Here is a 23,078-nt window from a genome sequence, read left to right on the forward strand (position 1 = left end):
TACCTCCGTTGAAAATGCAGAAATCACCGGTCTTCTGTGTCGCTCGCGCTGGGAGTTGGAGACTGGAGCTGTTCCTATTCGGCCATCTTGCTCCACCCCCCTCTACTCCAAATTATTAACACTTGTATCTGTAATGCAGAGTATGATGTTTCTGTAGCAGATCTAATTACATTTTGCTTTATTATTAAAATTAGCTAATATTTATTTAATATACACATGTATGGGAAAGGTGGTGTCCCTGAAACCTGCTAAGCAGGAGAACAGCTGGCTCATAATTACAAAGACACCACAGACAGGCTTCACAGACAAAAAATGGACTGAACAACTCAAACCTTAATTACTTTATAAGCACTCATAGTTTACATAAGATTGGCACAGGTCACTTGGTATAGATCATTTTTGCTGATGTTGCATTTCACCTTCTTAGGAGCCTGGGAAGTTTCCTGAACTACCTAGAGAACAATTAGAAAATATCAAAGAAAACATGTACTAACATTTAAACACAGCTTTGAAGAAGAAATATTCTTTGGAAGTTATTCATATAATTAAAATATTCAGGATTATTTATTTTAAACAATAGCAAAAAATCGTAACACAATATATGTACTGTGCAAGTATTATGTAGTGGACCCCTATTGTTCTTGCTACCTAACATCTTTGTACCTTTCTTCTAGGTGTGGCATTTTGATTTTTCTCTAAAGAAACCTACCTTCCCTATTCTTGGGCCATAAGAGTTTGGTATATCAAAAGTAGGGTTGCTTGAGGTATAGAGAAAGCGGCAAGACCAATGGATAGCAATTTCTGATGAAGAATTATTTCTGGCAGGGCGTGGTGGCTCACACCTGTAAATCTCAGCACTTTGGGAGGCTGAGGCAGGAGGATCATGAGTTCAGGAGATCGAGACCATCCTGGCTAACATGGTGAAACCTCGTCTCTACTAAAAATACAAAAAATTAGCCGGGCGTGGTGGTGGGCTCCTGTAGTCCCAGCTACTCAGAAGACTGAGGCAGGAGAATGGCGTGAACCCAGGAGGCGGAGCTTGCAGTGAGCCGAGATTGCGCCACTGCACTCCAGCCTGGGCAAAAGAGCTAGACTCTGCCTCAAAAAACAAACAAAAAAAATTTCTGCATGAATACTAAGAAAGTGAACTGAAGGACAGCAGTTTGTGGCCTAAGAATATAATGTCTAAAGGAAATGCAAGATGAGAAAGCCAAGGGGCTGACCTACCAGAGACTGGATGGGTTGTTTGGGTAGATACTGAAGTCACCTACAGACCCATAGCAGAGGTGAACTGGAGAAGGTGGCCATGGGCTGAACCTTCAGTGTTTGACAGTGAGTGCTAGAAGGGTACTGAATGTCAGGAGAGAGGAGGAAGCATGGGAAAGCCAGGCATAGAAGTCTCAAAGAAGCCAGGAACGTGTAAAGGCAGGCAACAACTGGGGAGCAAGGAGAATGCTGACCCCACCTACTTAGCTTGAGAACCCAAAGGGTAGGAGAATAACCAGATTTTAAAGAAACAAATTCATGTGTGTCCCACGTGTCAAATATATGCAACCCAGTCCAACATCTCCAAAAGTCTCAAACCATTACAGCATCAACTAGAAGGGTCAAATCTCACATAAATTTCTTTGCTCAAAAATCCCAAATCTCATCATCTAAACATCTAAATCAGGTACAGGGGAGACTTTGGTATAATACATCCCGGAGCAAAATTCTTCTCCAACTATTGATTTTGTGAAACTAAAAGATAAGTTATCTGCTTCCAAAATACAGTGGTGGGATAGACATAGGATAACAGTTATGACACTCCCATTCCAAAAGTAATTTCAAAACACAGCGGGGCAAGGTTTAAAGTCTGAGAATATGACTTTAGGCCAAAGCTGTATCCTTGAAGTCATTTTTCCTTTACCTTAAGGGTAGCACATATTTGCAACTGAGCACTGTTTTGATAAGCCTGTATAGTTTGATAAGTCTAACAGCCCTCTTATATTTCATCCTGTCTCTGTCCTTTTCAGTTCAAGCTGGCAGTATTTTTGCTGATAAAACACTTTCAAAAAACCTATGGGTTTCCTGTGTATTTGTGCCATTAAACAAGTGGGTCCTCCACTGATCTTCCCTGGATAATTTCATCTCCACTCCTGATTTCTGTTGAGTCACATGCTTGATATCTTCAGCACTAGTCAAAGGTTATCTAGCTACATCCTTGACCTTCTCTCTGGAGTACTTTCCTAAAAGTGAATCTCCTAATTTTACCATCTTTTGCAACCTGGACAGGCTGAGAATTTTCCAAATTATCAAACTGTGATTCATTTTTGCTTGAGAGGTTTCCCCTTGATTTGTTTTTCCTCTCACATTTTAAGAAACCAGACTGCAACTTTTGCGCTCTGCTTGGAAATCTCTTTACCTAAATATCCAAGTCCATCATTTACATGCTTTCTACAGGACTGGGAGAGACAATTCAGCTAAGTTTTCTACCAGTATTGGCCTATCTTGTTTCACTGCACTTCGCTTCATTACTCTCTGCGGCTATTGCATCTTTTACAAATTGAAGGTCTGTGGCAACCCTGAGTTGAGCAAGTCTACTGGCACATTTTTTTTCCAACAATATGTGATCATTTCACTAGCATTTTTAGCAATACAGTTTTAAATTAAGGCATGTACATTGGTTTTTAGACATAAGGCTATTGCATACTTAACAGACTACAGTATAGTGTAAATATAACTTTTATATGCACTGGGAAACCAAAAAAAATTATGTGGCTCACTTTATTGGAATATCAGCTTTATTGTAGTGGTCTAGTACTGAACCAGTAGCTCCAAGGTATGCCTGTAAATATTAAGAATCACCTTTCTTTCCTCTAGTTTCCAATTACACGTTCCTCATTTCCTTCTGAGTTCTCACCAGAACCACCTTTAATACCCACATTTCTACCAATATTTTGCTTAAAGCAATCTAGGCTTTCCCTATCATGGGGCTACAAATTCTTCCAGACTCTACCCGTTATCCAATTCCACAGCAATTCCACATTTTAGGTATTTGTTACAAGGGTACTCCCTTTCCTGATGCCAAAATCTGTAGTAGCATCCTACGGCTGCTGTAACAAATCACCACAAACCTGGTGGAATAGAACAACAAAAATTTATTCTCACAGTTCTAGAAACTGGAAATCAGAAATCAGTTTCACTGGGCCGAAATCAAGGTGTAAGCTGGGATGTACTCATTCCACAGGCTGTAGGGAAAAACCTCTTCTTTGCCCCTTACAGGCTCTGGGGACAGCTGGCATTCTCTGGCTTGCAGCCACATCTCTCCAATCCCTGCCTCCACCTTCACAGAGCCTTCTCGTGTGTGTGTGTCCCTCTGCCTCTCTCATAGACAGATACTTGTGATGGCATTTAAAACTCACCTGGATAATCCAGGATAATTCACCATCTCATGATTTTTTAACTTATTTACACCCATAAAGTTTTGAAATAAGATAACATTTACAGGCTCCAAGCGTTGGGATAAGAAATCTCTGGGAAGGAGAACATTATTCTGCCTCCCATGATCACAGTTTAGACAGACAGTATATTAATTTATAATAAGACTATCCTATCTATAAAAAAGTTATAGTTCTTTCAAAATTACTACTTAATATCGCAAAAGCTGCAAAATTACTTTTCTGAAGCTAATATGTAAATGTGAGATACTTGTTTTGATTTTTTCATTTACAAATAAGTATAATTAACTTTTAAACATAATTTTAAAAGTGAGGTTGATGGTACAGCTAAGTAGAGTAAGTACTGGTAAAATAGTTGCAAAGATTTAAAAAACACTTCTGCATAAAGTAAAAACATTTTAGAAATAGATATGCCTTTATTTTATGAAATTACTCTTTAGGAAAATACTATTTTCCCTTAGGAGTTACAGTAAATAAATGGCTGTTATCTCTCTTTAAAATCTTGGTTATGTTTCAGTCTTTAGGGTTAGGAAAGGCAAGGGTGATTGAATACCAGAAGGGAGAATACTGACAGAGATGGTTTTAGTAGAGCAACAGGCAGCTAAGTTCCTGTCAATATGATCAATTACCTTGGGAATGGCTTCACAGTCTAGCAATTGGCTCCCCCACTTGCACTGTCCACTACAGGGAAAAGGGAAGATTCAGAGAGGAAATGGTAATGCTAATTAATGTTTTATCTCTAACAACCTAGAAGCAAACAGTTTGGGGTTTTCTGTCTAGAGCTTTAATGGCCAAATAAAATGGTGTGCTTGTTTAACAGCTCTAATTACTTTTATAAAGCTGACCCAAAGACCACAGGCCTGACAGGATTCTTATTATTTTTTTCCACATAAGCCTAAAAGCAAATCAGAGTTACATTATAAAATAATAATTAATACTTAATAGTGAAAATAATGACAACTGTATTTGTAAAATCTTATTCTAAAAAATGGTGATTCATGCATTGTAATTTGAATATATAGTCAAATTTTTTATATTAAAAAACATAAATAACACAGCAAGGCAATGTAGTCTTCTTTCTCTGTCATGTGCATCTTTAAAAGGCCAGGTTGCCTAGGTTGTAAATTCCCAGAAGGGCACCACATTTGTTTCCTAGACATTTATGAGCTTTCTCTCAAAGTGTTCATTTTGTAATTCTAAACTAACAATAAATATTACTTCGTAAATGTACCTAAATCAATAAACGTCCAATCCTGCAAAAATTTAAAATCCACAGTTTAAGAACCTGAGCGATAAAAAGTTTCAAACACTGTTTCTCATTGGGACACAGAGTTGCAGGAATTCTCCACTAAGTCTGAGAAGTAGACAGGCCCCACCAGTCTATCAGAACAGACAGCGTCTTACATTAACATGATCCCAAGTTGCCACCTTTGCTGAGAGTGCAGCCGAACAGCAGGACTAGAAATCACACCCTATCAGGGAGTCAGCCCTGGTGGCAAAGTGCTTGTTGGGTCACATTGTGTTTGTCCAAGGACTCACAACCACTGTTTGAAAACTGCTTTAAAGAACATTTTCTGGGGTGATGAAAATGTTATATATATTGATTATGGTTACATGACTACATTCATCAAAACTCATTAAATTTTATTTTACATAAATTATACCTCAGTAAGCTTGCCTTTAAAAACATTAACACACATGTTCATATTTTCTTTTTATTAAGTTATGACTTTGTAAGCTATAAGTGACATTCTTACAACTCTGGCAAAATACTGCTATAGATTCATTCATGAATCCACTTTGATACACATTACAAACAGACTTCTGTGTTTGAAGCAACATTTTTCCACATTAATAGATTGGTTAACTTCTTGGCAGAAGGATAAAGTTTTATTCTGATAGATCTATAAATGCAACCTTGTTTAGAGAGCACAGCCATAGACGGAGCCTCAGGAGAGAGAGATTTTGATCTTCCATCTGTGCCTGACCCTCCTATGTTGGACAATACTACTCCCATTAGTGACAATGCTAGGAGATAAAATATTATTTACATTAGGTTGAATAATTTTAAAACCAAAACCATGCATTTATTAGGCATAATCTTAAGTAGTTTTCACAACCTAAATGTTTTGTTTCTATAAATTCACAGAATTTAAGCAATAATGAAAAACAAAAACATGTTTTATGAAAATAAACTACTATCACTTCAATAAAATCATCACAATTAAATCAAAAAACCTTTTTAAACTTTTGTGAATAAATGCAAAATATGAGTGTTGGAATACTAATGACCCTTTCCATACTGGTCAATATGGAAGATTAAAATACTGGGCCATTCAGTTAAATCAGTCTTTACCTCCTCCCTCTGCTTATTAAAATATTATAAGAAAAAAAGGTCTCTGTTTTGAATTTCAAGCAGAGGGGCAATGGCACCCAATCACTTGCAGGCCCAGCAGCCCTTAGTGTGTGGAATAGCAAAGGGTGGGGGAAGAGGTCTAAATCTAAGAGTAGTGGTGGGGAGGAACATATTCAATCAAAGCACTCGTCCCTCACAGGGATGTAGGTGCAGGGCCACTAAACAATTCCCCAAAAACTCTGAAAAATACTACAAATAAAATTTAAAAGGATTAAAAAGCAGAATACACTGACTCAAGCCTATTTTTTTAGACATGAAATAAAACATGATCCACCCCTGTAAAAGTACCTTTCTGATAATACTGAAAACTTATTTATTTTTGGAAGGATAATTTTTATTATTTTTATGTGCAGAAAACTCAACCACGTACATTTAACCCAGTTTAGTGGCAAGTCCTTTAGCGTTTGCCCTTTCCAGCTTGGCAAAGCAAGCCACAGACTTGGTACTCAGGACACTGCCTCCCCAGTGATGGTGGATCTCATCATATCTGTCATTGTAATTGGTCCTGATAGCTTCCAACAGCTAACCGAAGCTCCTTTGTCTTCCAAGTTAACCCGTGTGAAGGTAACAGTCATCCGGGGTCTTCCTATGCATAGACATCCCAGGCTTGCCTTCCCCTTGATAATGTAGTCAGGGACCCCCATTTTAGGACACAGGGCAGGCAGGAAGACAACTGGCTCAATGGGATCCATGTCACATGCCATCAGAACCAGCTGAGCCTTCTTGTTCTCCAAAGGTGGTGACAGTGTTAACCCCTACTCAAAGGACAGGTGGTCTCTTAGTGGGGATGTGCCCTTTGCCAGCAGCTTTCTTCTTAGCCCAGGCCAACAGTCTCTGCTTCTTCTCTTGCTTTGTCTCTTACGGGCCAGCTTAAGCAGCTGAGTAGCTGTTTGGAGGTCCACAGCCTGGATGAACTGGTTAATCGCAAGAGGTACTTTCAGCTCCGGATAGAGGACAGCTCTTTGCTGCTGCAACCTGATGTAGCAGGGGCATTTGAGAAAGTGGGTAAGATCCCATTTGGGCTAGATGTTCTGTCCAATGCCAAAATTTTCAGGCCTTTTCTCAAACAGGGGATTCATCACTTTCTTGGCCTCCTGCTTCTCCGCAACAGCAGGGGACAGGGCCACTTCTTTCCCTTGGCCTTCTTTCCTTTTGGCATTCTGGGTGGCTGGAGGAGTGAAACTTAGCATTCATGAAGTTGTATAATCTAAAGGAATTTCTTCAGGGTTAACATAAGCCAAATAAAAATATTATTTTTCCACAGGGTTAAAATTTTACTTATGCACACATTTTGTTTTTTCATAAATATGAGTATAACTGCTCCAACCTTAAAATATTCCTGAAGCATAAGATGTTATTTCTATAATCCTGGTCCTCAAATAGATGAGTCAGGCTTGATTTTATTAAAACTACCAATTCAGGCTCCTTACGTTATTTCAATAAAATTGTTTCCTATACAGAGTACTCCATAGGCGGTTAATAGTCTGAATCCCTGTCTGCCATTCAAAAGACTTTATCTGTAATTCTAGTCACAGTGGATTACATCGCACATATTTACCTCCAGTAGAAAAATAAATGTTAAGATGAACAAACCTAAAACAAAAGTTTTATATCCAACAGCTTTACCCAGCCTCAGCACAGACTTGAACTCTGGCCTTGAGCATTGCTGGCCGACTTCACGGAGCTTCAATCCTCAACGCTCAGCCTAATGTGCTGTCTTGTTTCTTTCTTTCGCTCAGGGATCTGCTCAAAAACATTTTATGGGTGCCTAATATTAAGCTGCATGCTGGAGTTTTGTAAAACAGTGTCTATCCAAGAGTCTGTGCTCTATGGAAGCTCACAATCTAGTTTAAGCCAGGTCTTACTGTGATTCTTAAAAATATGTTAACGTGTTTTAAAAAGTCAACTTTATTGAGATATAACTTACATACAATAAAATGCCCCCATTTTAAAGGCACAGCGTTAGGGGTTTTACTAAATGTACACAACGACGAGCCACAGCTCCAATCAGATTCAGAATATTTTGGTCATGCCATCAACCCGCAAAATTGCCTTAGCTCCTTTGCAGTACTGCCCCTCCCTCTGTTCCCCAGCAATCATGGACTTGCTTTCTGTTGTTACAGATGAATTCTGCCTGCTCTAAAATTTCTATCAATGGAGTAAAGCAGTACGTACTCTTTCAGGTTAGACTTACTCCCTTCACTCAGCATATTTTTGAGATTCATCCATGGTGTATGTATCAATGGTTGCGTTCTCTTTTCTTGTTGTATGTTACGAATATAATTTATTAATTCACCAGTGACAATTAAGTGGTTTCTAGTTTGGTGGGTATTTGTGAATAACAGTGCTATTATTCACAAATAATAGACAAGTTTTTGTGTGGACATACTTTTTCTTTGATTCTTATGTGTGACCCAGGAGAACTGCTGGGCCACAGGGTAAATGTGTTTTAACTTTACAAAAAATTGTCAAATTGTTTTCCAACATGGTTGTGCCATCTTACACTTACCACTGCCCTCCCCTCCCATGGCCCAAAAATGTAAAAGTCATCTTAGGTCACAGGTGATAAAAAAAAATAGGTGGTAGACTGCATGTAGACTGTAGGCTATAGTTTGCTCATTCCTGGTTAAGAATTTTCTATATACACAATAATATCCTTTGTGAAAAACAATTTCACTTTTCCTTTTCAGTGTGTGTACCTTCTATTTCTTATCTTACTGCATAAAAAAGAAGTCTTTTTACTTACTATAGCCTCTTTGTGAATCCAATCCTCTGACCTTTTCTTCTCTCAACTTGGAGATGTCAGCATTTCTGCAGTGCTCCAGGCCTAGTTTCACACTGTCTCTATGTGTGTAAATCACATCCCCTTGCTCTTTATCCTTAACCTGTGCCCACCTCAAAGATCCCATGCTGTTTTTCTATGCTTATCTTCTATCCTCTGAGCTGCACTGTCTGAGAGGAAATCTTGTTCTCAAAAGTGAAATTAGCTTGAATTTGACACCTCTCTTGGGCTGCCTACTGCTACATTTTTTGGCTCATGCCCTATGGTGCTACTTCTCTCAACCAAAATTTCACGTTTCTTTCCTGTGTACTGAGAAGGACAACCAAACTCCCAAATATCTTGTGATTACTTAAAAAAAGATTTCAAAAGCATCACATTTAAATATGCAGTGCTTACTATTTTTGCCATCTAACCATCTTTACCTGGGCATTTCCTGTTTGCAGGTTTCACTCTGAATGCAGTTATAGAAGAGACAGTTTTCATAATCTTGCAAAGAGAGTAAAGCAAAAATCCGAAGAAAAATGACATCTGAACAAAAGGAAACTATATGACAAAATAAATTGGGAAAAGAACATATGGCAAAAGAATCTAAAAAGATTAATATTTGAAATCACTCTTTTTCATTTTATTTAATGCCACTTAAAGTATATCAAAATTCTTTACTTAACTAAAATTCAGTTCAAATAAAACCAGAATAGACACACAAATTCAGAATACATTTTAAAAATAATCGACAGTCAAACACAAAGAATTTAATGGGCACTATCCAAATGTCAAAAACACATTCTGGGTACTAAAGAGACACCAATTTAATCTGAATTTACATTTCATTTTCTTCAAGATTCAAACCAGCAAGAATAATTCAGTATCTACTACAACCAAAAATATGCTTCTAATCTTGAAATATTTTTAAAAGGCACTGTGTATAAACCTTCCTTAAGAGAGGAACTATATGTAGGAGAAACTGAGTCTTAGAAATTACATGACAAAAGTAATCATAATTCTTGGCATTTATGAAAATATTTTACCTTCAAACAATTTTTACAAACACTAAACTAATTAAATTATGCAATACACATGTGAAATCTCATCATCAGTTTACAATTAGGAATAACTATGGTACCAGGTTTAAATTAAGCATAAACCTAGGGGGTAAATATGCAGTTATATATGGATATAAGAATGAGTAGCTATAATTATTCATGGATATGATGAAAAATGACTAGAAACAGGTTTAAATAAGTGTGAAGATTATGAATTCAATGCAGTTATTATTAGGAATATCCTAACCTCTGCAACTGCTTAGACTCCATAATAGCTATGCTCTGTTATATCAAAAGTATTAGGTTCATGAGATTTTATTAGCGCTCTACAATATTTAACAAGGGCACTTGAGCTTCAGCGGTTTATGACTTAAAAGAACATATTTATTCATTTCTCAAAATTTTAAAACTCTTCTCTACCTCCCTTTCTTTCTCATCCTTATTTCCAAACAAAAGGGAACACTGCTGCTGGTGGGATTACAGAAAGTGCAAAAAGGACAAAGCTAAGGGAACAGGAAAAGGAAACCTTTGTCAAAGGGAGTACAGAGGGAGAGAGTGAAGGCCCAGATGCCTGGTGAGGAAGCTGAGCACCCAAAGGGGGAAGTGATGAAAGGCTTCCTCGTGAGCTAACAAAAGCTAATCAGAAGGAATACCCAATTGCCTTGTGCCCAGTGGCTCCAAAAAAAAAAAAAAAAATTAAAAAAAAAAGAAAGGTTAGGCCTCCTCTCTTTTACACTTTGTACTAAAAAATACAAGTGCTGGGTCTCTGTGTGCCCAATGGCACTGTACATTCAGAAGATGGAACCAAATCCTAGTCCTGTGAATGAGAGGCCTTAGAGAGTAGATGGCTCTAGGTGGGACAGGTGACTTTCATTCATTAAGCTCCAGCTTCCTTCAAAGTCACTTCATGGCTATTGCTCTGTTTCCACCTGCAGTTAAAAAGGGCCCTCTTGACACAGTTTTTGTCTTCTAAAGCTCCAACAGATGAGGAACATGAACTCATCCAACACCTACGGATAACAGGTAAGTTGGAGTAGTGGCAGAGAAACACTCTGTATTTACTGGGTTGAAGAGACAACTGAATGACAATACAGGACCTTCTGGCTCCTGGTGGGATGTTCAATTCATACCATATTCACCGATCAGTGTAAGAAGCAAATTCATTACTCTTGCTGTCTTTTTTATGCAGCCTACATATCATCAGAATGAAATTAATACAATATAACAAGAACTTTTCTTGTTGAGTTGGGGGAGGGGAAGGTAAGAGAATATTTATGGTGGGGAAAATCAAATTCAAATTTCTAATTTGACAATATTTAGGACTAAATTACTCTAATTCTTATTTCTTAGTGCATAATGTTATATAATACTTCCCAAACGGAAATAAATATATTTTTATTCTGCTGACTATAAGGATATCACAACAATGCTTTATAACAATCCTTTTTACAAAATTGTTTTTGGATTTCTAAGAAACGTTACACTCATGAGTCTTACAATGCCCCTAGGCAATAGGCAGTCAACTACTTGCTCTTATCCCCACTGTCTAACAGGCAGATTGAGGCTTGGAAACACTACCTGGCTGGCTGCCCTGGAGCCACAAAGCTAGGAAGTGGTTTTGCTTCACTTAAGCATGACTCTAGTAAGCCCTGGCAAGAGCATAAGCTCTGTGAGTAGTGGTGGACTAGGGGTGGGGAGGAGAATTCAGGCTGATTGCTTATGCATTGTGTGTGATCATCAACAGCTTTAACAACCAATTTACACCTCAGTTTCCTCTCATTTCAAATGAGATAATCCTTGTAATTCCTAAACTGCAAAGTGATGAGAAATTAAATGAGGTACATATGTCATCACCTGCACAGTGATACCCACAGTAACTGCTCAGTGAACACTAATTATCATTCTAACAACAAAATTCTACCTTGCCTTTCTGGGTGAGAGTAACCACATACGGAGAACTATCCTGGTCTCTCAGTGCCCTTCTCCCAAGGGAGTTATGACCTTTTAATGCATTACATTTGAAAACTGGCTACCTTGGTCCTTTGCATTACTTAATAATTTTTCATTTCTCTCATCTTTGAATCAAGAGCTTTTCTGCAGAATTACAATTTCTGGATATCCAAAGTTTATCCTTCAAATGCCAATTTATTTTCTAATTTCAAATACGACTCTAGTATTATTACTTATTTTCTGCCTTATTAAGCAGAATAAATAAAACACAGACTTTTCTTGATGACTGAAAGCACCACTATGAACATTCACAACTGCATGGAGACACCATTAGCCCCTGGACCTATCTTGCAGTTGTTCTGTCTCTTCCCCTGACACAAGACCATCAGCTGCTGCTGTCACTGTTCCTCTAATTGTAATCTTGTGTCTTCTCTTTCTTGTTCTTTGGTCCCTTCTCCTCTCTTTAGCCTCTACCACTAACATAACCAAATGTGCACATCTAAAATACATTCCACAAAAATACAAAGACACCAAATATATGCAAGTTAAGCATTCCTAACCAGAAAACCCAAAATTCAAAATGCTCCAATATTCAGATATTTGGGACTAGAGATGCTCAATTGGTATGTATACTTTGCAAATATTCCAAAAGTTAAAAGAAAAATCTGAACTCTAAAACACTTCTGGTCCCATGCATTTCAGAAAAGAGAAACTCAACCCATATTTCAAACTACAGCAAATAAGGTTGAGTGTGTGAGGGCCTAAAGAGCAAAATACAGGCTCTTTCTTATGCAGAGACATTCAAGTACAATTTTAGTGTGTTTCCAAGAGCTGCAGTTGCCACAGCCTAATGCCACATGAATACATATGTGTATGTATGCTTCTTGTCCATACACAAGGGTGTGCTTAAGTATATGTGTGTGGGTGCTATATGTGAATGTATTGAGTATCAGGAGGCAGTTATTACAGTCAAAATATTTTAAGTACTTTAACAGCTTTGAGGATAGAGATTACAAATGGGGATTTTTTAAAATTTACACATGTAAATATGATTTAGTCAACAAATACTCACTTATCACATGACAGCCCCTCTACAAGGTACTGAGAATAAAATGTTCAAGATAAATAATTATTCTACTCTTAAAAAATCCTGTAATCCCAGCACTTTGGGAGGCCGAGACGGGTGGATCACGAGGTCAGGAGATCGAGACCATCCTGGCTAACACGGTGAAACCCCATCTCTACTAAAAAAATACAAAAAACTAGCCGGGCAAGGTGGCGGGCGCCTGTAGTCCCAGCTACTCAGGAAGCTGAGGCAGGAGAATGGCGTGAACCCGGGAGGTGGAGCTTGCAGTGAGCTGAGATCTGGCCACTGCACTCCAGTGTGGGTGACAGAGCGAGACTCTGTCTCAAAAAAAAAAAAAAAAAAAAAATCAAAATGTTTGAGGATAGAACATGGTCTCCTTAAAAAGAAATGTTTTTTGTTGTTGTTGAGATTGTACTTTGAGTTTTGCTCATTTCCAATTATAAACTGTAAAGAAAAAAGGTTTTCCGGCAATGGGGAAAAAAATCTGTGTTCAATAGCCTTACAAATATTAACTTGAGATTCTGAATTCTCTGGAGAGAAAATTGGCAATATTATAAAAATAAACTAAAATTAAAACCCTGGAGTAGCACAACAATTTTCCCAAATGCAGGAACTTAGAAGTAAGGAAATAGAAACACAACATTCAGGATATCAGAACAACATTAATTACTCATATTGGGCGTATTTAGTGATTTCCATTACTATTTATAAGGGGGCAATAGCATGAAAAGTTCAATACAAGGATTTTATTTTTTAAATTTAAACAATATTTACAGGATTTCAAAAACCAGACTATTAAGGCTTAAAAGGAAAATGAACTTAAAAATATTTTACAATAAAAATGTATTGTGAACACAAGAAAATAAAATTGTATCCTATCCTCCATAGTACTTATTACAGATATTAAACAGTGAAACAAAATCATCTTCTAAAAAAATATAAGAATCAGAATAATGCTTTTGGCTCTTTACTGACCACTATGGAACATCCAGAACAGTCCAGTACATCCTAGCCCGGCCTGACTCTAATCAAAAGGAGGATACAGTAAAGCAGGTAGAAAAGAGAGCAGAGGAGCAACCAGGCTCAGGTGCCAGGGCACCTGCACTCTTCCAAAGTAGACTGTGGCAGAAACTGCTAGTTGTTTAGGGTCATTTTAGCTTAGCATATGGCTGCTCACTGGAGCCTGCAATTCCCAGCTTCTGGGGAAGCTTGCAGCCATGAGACTGAGTTCTAGCGTGTGAGGAACAAGCCTCTTCTAGACCGTGCTTTTCCAAAGAAACGCATCTGCTCCCATGGTTTTTTATCCCTGCCTGCTGCCTAGGACCTGATGAGAGCTGGGAGCTGCCTCAGGCCCAGAGATGGCAACCTTGCAGCAAAGCTGCCCTGGATAGCTCTGGACCACTGCTCTCTGGACTGTATCCTAAGAAATACATTATCATCTTGTTTAAGCCAAGGTATTTTGATGCCTCGTTGTTACAGCTGTAAAACTCGAGGCCCGTTTAACACCCAGTTTTACAACAGACTTGACTGTTTTAGTGTCTAGCTGCCTCAACTCCTGTCCTAAAGCTTAGAACCACCTGGTAATTGATGTTCCTAAACAAAGTACATTCTGAGCACCTTTACTGGGTTGTAAGCATCTTCAGGGGATTATGCATCTGGAGGGCTGGGACTATGTCCTCTATACCCTTTTATTTCTCTGAAACAGCCTAATACAGAGCTCCCTGAAGGAAGGATGAGTAGGAAAAGTAAGTTTAAGCTGTAGGTTTCAGGGTCAGATAGCCCCCTGCAATTGAATTCCTTGGCAATTCCTGGGCTTTAACCAGATGTTCAAAATACCAACTGAACGTTCCATTCTAGAAACCAAGGCTTGTGATCACTGCAATCTCTGCCTCCCAGGTTAAAGCGATTCTTCTCCCTCAGTCTCCCGAGTAGCTGGGATTACAGGCGCCCACCACCACACCTGGCTAATTTTTGTATTTTTAGTAGAGACGGGGTTTCACCATGTTAGCCAGGATAGTCTCAATCTCTTGACCTCGTGATCTGCCTGCCTCGGCCTCCTAAAGTGCTGGGATTATAGGCGTGAGCCACCGTACCTGGCCTGTTATTGTAATTTTAAAGAGGAAACAGGCTATGAGAAGTTAAGGGGCTTGCCCAATAGAATAAAGTCCTTTGTAGGAGTCTGGATTTGAATCCAGGTCTGTTTGATATCAATGCCGGCATTCTTCTTACTATATCAAGATGCTTTTAAAAACTCTACTAACTTCTTCAGAAGAGTACAGTGAAAACACTGGAAGAGTTTACTGATGAGTCAGAATTATTCAATTATCACACTAAGTAATAGTAAACGTAACACTTACAAATATTCTTTGTGGTATAATATCCCAGGACATACTGAAGCCCCTGGGGTCCATGCACTTCTTCTAGAGGGGGGCTGGCTGGTGGTGGGAATGCCCTGGTTGATCAGCCTATCCAGTAGCACCCTCCAGAGTGCTCAGCTGAAGGAACTGGGAGAGATCTATCTGCTCAGTTTTCCTTGTTGGTAGACTCCTCTGACTGGCTCTCAGTAGCCATTTGACATTTATTTTTCTGAGCGGTCAGGGGGCTAGTGCTTCCAGCTTGCCAATACTAGTCTGCTTTGGGAATCAAAACTCACTGTACTGGTTGACATGGTAAAACCTTATTTAGCGCTTACTTTGGACAGTCGAAATGCTAACTAAAACTGTCACAGAATAGCAAGATATTGTGCTTTGCAATATTTTGTGGCCAATCTACTCTATTGTGCATTTCTAGTCAGCCTGGATAAAGGACTATGAAGCTGGGACATATTTTTTTTTTAACACGCAAGAATTGTATTGGAAATGTCTCCATATTTTTTTGCATAGTGCTAGTCATAAAATAAGACAGTCCTAATTACTACATTTACCTTCTTCTGTGTAGGAATATATCACAAGGAACATTTAGAGGATACCGATGTGAGCTCTGCCAGTTCAAATAAATCAGTCAGAGTGACTACAGTTGGCTTTGGATTGCATTCAGGTTATGGAAGGCAAGAATAGATTAGGGGTATGTGCCATCAGAGCAGAGACAAAATCTTGACTTTGTAAAAGCCCCAGGATTTCTTCAGGCTTAGACATGACTTACTAGAGCTACATTTTCAATGAAATATTGCTGGAAGCATTTAAAAGCTGGAAAATGCAATCTTGGCAGTAGAGATGCTCCCCCAATTCCGCAAAAGATGTGTGACATCATTTCAAAATACAGTCAGTCTGCTGTCACCAGTATGTTGGATTAGAGGGGGCAAAGTCTGCCCAAGTAGAAGCAGCCCAAGTTTGGTGTGGTCCTATAGTCAAGATTCAGGGACCACCACTTCACTTTAGAAACAAAAAAGATTCACATTGGAACAAATCTGTTTTGACTATTAATTTTGTGCAGAATTGACTTAATAGAAAGGAAAAAAGTATTGGGTGTAAATTATAGCATACATGTCTTGAGAAAACTTTTTTCTGAGACAGAGTCTTGCTTGGTCATCCAGGCTGGAGTACAGAAGTGCGATCCTAGCTCATTGCAGCCTTGAACTCCTTGGCGCAAGCTATTCTCCTGCCGCAGCCTTCCAAGTGGCTGGAACTACAGGCACTTAGTGATTTGGAGTAGGTGGGACTACAGGGATGTGTCACCATGCCCAGCTAAATATATATATGTATATATAGTCTCAAACTCCTGGCTTCAAGAGATCCTATTGCCTCAGCCTCCCAAAGTATTGAGATTACAGGTATGAGCCACTGGGCCTAGCTGAGGAAACTTTTCCCTTGGACAGCTCCTCCCAACCAGTATACTGTCTTGAGAGGAGGGGCTTTTTACTTCCTCCCTCACCTCTCCTAGATAATATGAATGTGAATTTGATATTCATTAGTATATTTGTGTTTAGTTTCATGAAAACCAACATTTTTAACAAACATGTACTCAACAAGTACTGAACACGAACTAGCACCACAGTCCATTTTAATCTCTGAAATATAGTGGAAAACATGTTTGGACTTTATGGAGGCCAGGCACGGTGGCTCACATGTAATCCCAGCACTTTAGGAGGCTGAGGTGGGAACATCACTTAAGGTTAGGAGTTCGAGACCAGCCTGGCAACAGGTGAAACCCTGTCTCTACTAAAAACACAAAACTTAGCTGGGCCTGGCAGTAGGCGCCTGTAATCTCAGCTACTCGGAAGGCTGAGGCAGAAGAATTACTTGAACCCAGGAGGCGGAGGTTGCAGTGAGCCAAGATCATGCCACTGTGTTCCAGCCTGGGCGACAGAGTGAGACTCCGTCTAAAAAAAAAAAAAAAGGAAGAAAAGAAAATGGGGTATTTTACATACTTGTGTGTAACTTCCTTCTCTTAGTTAACATACTTTGTGGAATTCCCTCCGAGGCAACGGGTAAAGATATATGTGAACGATCTCTTAATGAGATTCCTGGATATATTCTGTAAAGCTATCTGGAAAGAGTTGGATTTGCAGGATTATTTTAGGATGACACAACCCGTATCTCCATGAGTCCAGACAGATACTGACCTTTTCCATCAGCTTCTGAGACATCTTGACCGCATAAGGCTGAGGCACATGACCGAACTTCTGCCTCACCCTTTGGCTAGAATCCTTACTGTGGGGCCAAGTCTTAGCCTGAGCCTTCCATCTATGAGCATTCCTCAATCTGGATCCATGTCCCTCATAAGTGGCCCCAGGCTAGAACATGTGTTTCCACTACCGTTCTACATATCATCTCAAGGATAATAACTGGAGAATGTTTACTGAACATTTATTCTTAGCAGGATTGGAACCATTACCCTCATTTTACAAATAAGGACACAGGAGGCTCCACTCAAAGTAACCTGCTCAAAGTCACACAACTTAGCAGGTATGCAGGTGGGAGTTCTTGCTTTTAACTCCCGTTCTACGATATCCCTCTGGATCTGTGGTCATACTAAACATTCCATTTATTTTGTAGGCAAGACAATCCAGTTTCTCAACCATAATTCATTTGACAAGTTTTCCACATCTTGCAACCTATAAAAACTTACTTGTTTTCTTTCTGTCAACCTTAGCCTACGGTAACCTTTTATTATTATTATTTTTGTGATAATAAAAATGCCATTTTTAATATCTTTTATTCTACATTACCATTTTATTTTGTAGCTTTAGAATTTTTATGAAATACTCTATGCTTTTCATAAGCAATTTGCAAAATACAGGGGGAAACTTATCCAAAGACATCTATTCAACATTTAGGAGTATCTCCTTCTATTTTATTAGTGAGTGCATATGTGTTTGGATACACACATGAATGTGTATTTCTATAGCAAAACTGAATCATTCTATAACCGTTTTTAAGACCTGTACTATAGATCATTACTTTCAAAATGGTTGTGCCACTGTACTCGCACCAATACCACATGAAATTGCCTTGCCCACATCAGTAGACCCACACTATTTTATCTTTAATTTTGTTGTGGCCAGTGTGAAAAGCAGATACACTCTCAGTACATTAATGTCTATTTCTGTGATTACTAGTGAGGTACACCATTATTTCACATGCATATTAGTTATTAATGTTTCTTTTCACAATTGTTAGTTGATGGCAAGTACTCCCTTTTCATTAGGTGGTCACAGTTTTGCCTTACTGATTTGTAAGTAAGGCAAATCAGTACTGATTTATTCTGCACAGACTGCATTCATTTATTCACTCATTTGATAAGTACCTGCCAAACCCCTGTTGTTTACTTCCTCCTTTGCTTAGGACACAATTCTTATCCTTTGTAGCCAAAAACACCTTTGAGAATTGCCTTACAGACTTTTTCAAGTGAGTACATATTTTAACGTAACTAAGATCCCATTACCAATACTGATATTTTAAGCACAATTAAAACAGCACTCATGGGTCCAAGAAAGATGATAACATGTATAGGAATCTGATCTCAGCTTAAACATCAGGGTTTTTCTTTGCAATTCAATAAGCCAACAACCTATGACATAAGTTATTACACAAAGTCTATCAATCTGAACTACTTGAAAGAAAACATGGCTTATGGATCGTGAGAAGCAGGAAAGCAGAGGACTTCAAAATGTAATTGACTAATACCCAATAACCCTTGACTCTTGGTTTGGAACCTTAACTAAGAGAAGATCCACTAGTAATTACATACTATGAATTTCTAATTTTTGAATCTTAAATTTAATTCCTCCCTAAAGGGAACAAATCCTTAATTATCAAAAAGGGTAAACAGGGGGAAAAGAGTGAACACATTTCATGAATCCTTGAATGTCTGAGAATATCTTTTTAATCTTTCACATATTAAAGACAACTGAGCTGGGTATAAATTCTTGGATTACAAGCACTTTCCCTCAAAACTCTATACACATTGCTCTAATCTTCTCTGGAATTTAGTGTTTCACTGAAGCCTGATTTTATCTTTTGTAGATAAACCATTTCTTTTATCTGAATTGCAAAGGTTTTTCTTCCTTCTCTTTGTAAATACAACATTTTATAAAAGTAATTTCGAGACTGGTCTTTGGTGCCTGGAATACGATGATTGCTTTAAATCTGTACACTCAGAGCTTTATTTTCTGCTCATAAAAATTTTTTTAAAATTATACTTAAGTACTGCTTCTCTTCTAACTACTCTAAAATCCTTCTCAAGAAAACCCACAATGTTTTCATTAGATTTACTTTCTAAGGCCTCCATGTCTAGCAGAATTTATTACAACATTTTCATTCTTTTCTTCCATATTCCAGGATAAGGTCTCACATGCTTGTCACTATCAGTGTTCAGTTTTCCGCTGTATGCATTCTTCTCATTAATGACTCCACTGCAGATTTTAATTGTTTAGTATGCATATCTGGCATAAGACTGCCCGGATATGAATCTCATATTCCCTATTTATTAATTACATAAGTTTGAGCAAGTTACTTAACTTTTCTGAGTTTAGTTTCCCAATCTGTAAATAGTGGTAATAATGATACTGACCTGTATAATCAGGGTTTTTAATTACAAGCACCAGAAAACACTCTGGGTAATTCAAGGATAAAAATATTTACTGAAAGGATATTGTACAGTTCAAGACTATATATTGCTCCACTAGTTGAAAAAGGTAGGTAAACACATAGAACAAAGAAATTGAGATGAGATGTTCAGTGGCCAAAATAACCTGAAAGACTTTTTACTACATTAACTCCAGAATTTGTGATAAGGAACATAGAAGATCTTCCACTTATAGAATTAAGTACAATGCCTGGTACATAGTAAGTATTCAATAAATGTTAGCTATTACTCTCCTATTGGATTTCTATTCCATAGAGATCACCGATTCTTATATCTTACTCACAATTATAATTTTTCTAGATTTGTCATTTGTTTCCTGTTGTGGTAGCAGCAGCAGCAGCAGCAGTAGTGATAGTGGTAGTGGTGGTGATAGTAGTAGTAGTAGTAGTAAGTAGAACAGAGACAGCAATCTAGCTGCATCAAAAAGCAGCAGGCCCAGTAAAGCAACGAAGGGTCTTTGTTTGCACAATGGCAGACCTGCCAGAGATGATCCATTCTTTCCATTTCTGATCTACTGGTTTTAAACTAAGAAGAGCACTCTCCAACTCTGACAAGGTTTTCAGTGGGAAACTGAAGTTTTACCCAGGGTTAAAAAGTTTGCTTTTTTAAAAAAATTGTTCAACTAGATAAATTATTCCACATCAATAAAACAGATTTGCCCAATTTGTAGTGCAGATCAGATGAGCTAAGTGCAACAGCATTCTGTTCAGTACCCATAAATAACACAAATATTTTTCACAGTCGTACCTACAGACCTTCAAATCTTCTATTCAACCAGCTTAGAATGTCAACAGCAGCAATCACTAAGATACATTTTTTCACATAATAGTTTAACATGAATTTGCTTTTCATTATTCTTTGCTAAATGAAATAAAATCAAAATCTTGCTGTTAAGAGCTTACATTATAGAAAAATAATATTACTTATCTTATTAAGGAACAAATGAGAAAGTAGGACAATGGGAAAACTCCAGTAAGCATCATCCCTTCCAACAGTCCTAGACTTAAACCAAGGAATATATAAGGCAGCTAAGCTTATGAATGAAAAACAGTGTTACTTGACTCTTCAGTTGGGCATAAAGGGCTTACTTTAAAAATAATTAATAGAAGTATTTTCAAAAGAAGAGAAATCATGGCCTATGTCGACTTTGTGATGGAAAGGTATTTCTAAAGGAATATCAGAATACAGAAATACTACATATGAATGAAACAGTAAGAGTTATTAATTCTGCCAGAATAGTTTATTAGAAGGCCATAGGTAGTGATTAAGACCTTAATCTTGGTTTAGACTCTAAGAATGATTTGGGGAAATTTTTTAAATGAGATATATGCCTATTAGGGTAGATGATAACTCACGATAAACACTTCACTGATGTCACATTGCATTATAGGAGTTTTCATAAGAAAAAGACTGTAAGTTAAAATACTAAACAGTTTATAAATTGAAATGCTTTGAACTCCAATTTTTAAAGGAAAATTAAATTTTCTTTCAAGAGCCGCACAGATTGAAATTCTAAGTATACTTTTAATTTATGGTAGCTATTTTCATATTTGAAATATAACTATATAGAATATAATTGCATAGTATGTTATTTGTCTTTAAGTTTCAATAATGTGTTATTTCAATTTGCTTGCAGACTGTTTCTACTTTGTGTAACTCCTACATTATTAAGGTCTGGGTACATAAAAACTCTCAAGATTCTATAAGCTAAAACATAGATTTGTCCTTGAACTACTTGAAAAGAACTTTACATTTTAAATGATCTTTCTTAGGAATGCCTGAAATAAAATAACCATAACCCAAATTACTTTGCTGAGGTACAAGCAGATCTGATCACTTTGGGAACAATACATTCGTAAAATATAAACAGATGAAGTAAGACCATATGGACACATTTTTGCAAAGTAACAAAATTGGCAATTTAGAAATTGGGAGCCCTTAAACATGAAGATAGGCACTAGATAGGCTATGTTTTGCAACAGCTATGGAATAACTTTAGGGTTATACCTGAAGGGAAAAATATGTTTCTGAAATATTTTTCTCTCCAGAAGTAATTCTAAAGAGAAAAATGATCATGCAAAGCAGAGAATTCAATGCTGAATAATCCTCTCATCCATTTAATCTCACCAACTCAGCAGTCACTCATTTCAAATTTAACAGCATAAAGTTTGCGTGTACAGGGGGAAATTATTCCATATATTCATAATTTAACTCTGAAAAGAAACTGTAAACTGGATTATTCAACTGAAAAGGAAATTACAGTTTTAAACATGCAGTCACGGTTGGCTTTAAGTGTTAACAAAGGAAAAATATTCTATCACTTTCAATGTAAACGAAACAATGCTAATTCAATGGTAAAAATTAAGCAAAAATATTCCATTATTTTCAAATGTAATGGTAATTCAGTGGTAAAAATTAAACCTAAAAATGCGTAAGTTAACAAACTTACCTAAAATTGACATAATACATATAGATAGCCTGTTTAAAAGGGGGCAAAAGTACAAACATTCTTCTCTCTTATGGATCAATTAATGAATATTTATAATGTGTCAATTACTCTATATTGAAGTATAAATATGGTTTGTGCCTCTGCATTATTCTGAGAGTAGAAACTATATGAAATAGATCATCTTTATACGTCTGCTTCTCCCCCCAACCCATTCCTTGACAAAGTACTTTGCTCAGAGTAGTCTTTGAACAAACAATTCTTAATTAATTAAAAGCAAGCTTAATCTAAGTATGGAGGCACTGTAAACATGTTTACATTTTTAGTTCATTAACTGATAAATATTTTGGGCACCTACTATGTTTTCCATGTTTGCATGTGTGATCTAGTTATGTGTGAACAGTCACAGGGAGTCTGTTCAAATTCATAGAATTTAACAGTCTTCTAAACAAACCCTTCAGTGTCAATACAACCTAAAATGATGCTTCCAATGAAATCAAAGAGAACAAATACTAAGTTATTCTGAATATATAACTGAAGACATATAAGACTGGAAGCTTTGCTAGCAGGTCCATCTGATCATTCATCAGACTACTGGATAATGTAGACAGGTAGCCAAATGCATATGCTTGTTGTTAGCTACCTCTTGGCAGTCTAATTTTTTAATGTTGAGAAGGACAACTTCTTTGGGAAGTGAGGAGTACTCAAATACTGAATAAACCTGTTGGCCATACTCTGTAGTATTCTTTAATCACAGGGATGCTTGAGGTGGAGGACACCCTGTATCGTTAACAAAATGAAGGGAAATGTTAAATTCTGACCATGGTA

At 37.5% G+C, this 23,078-nt stretch overlaps 1 protein-coding gene across 4 annotated transcripts in view; it reads right to left on the reverse strand.

The window, feature by feature from the left end:
- PKP4 (plakophilin 4) overlaps positions 1 to 23,078 on the reverse strand; it is a 243,014-nt gene that overhangs the window by 139,002 nt on the left and 80,934 nt on the right. The window lies entirely within an intron of this gene.

The sequence above is a fragment of the Colobus angolensis genome, unplaced genomic scaffold (assembly GCF_000951035.1).
Source record: "Colobus angolensis palliatus isolate OR3802 unplaced genomic scaffold, Cang.pa_1.0 Scaffold292, whole genome shotgun sequence".
Classification (NCBI taxonomy): Eukaryota; Metazoa; Chordata; class Mammalia; order Primates; family Cercopithecidae; genus Colobus; species Colobus angolensis.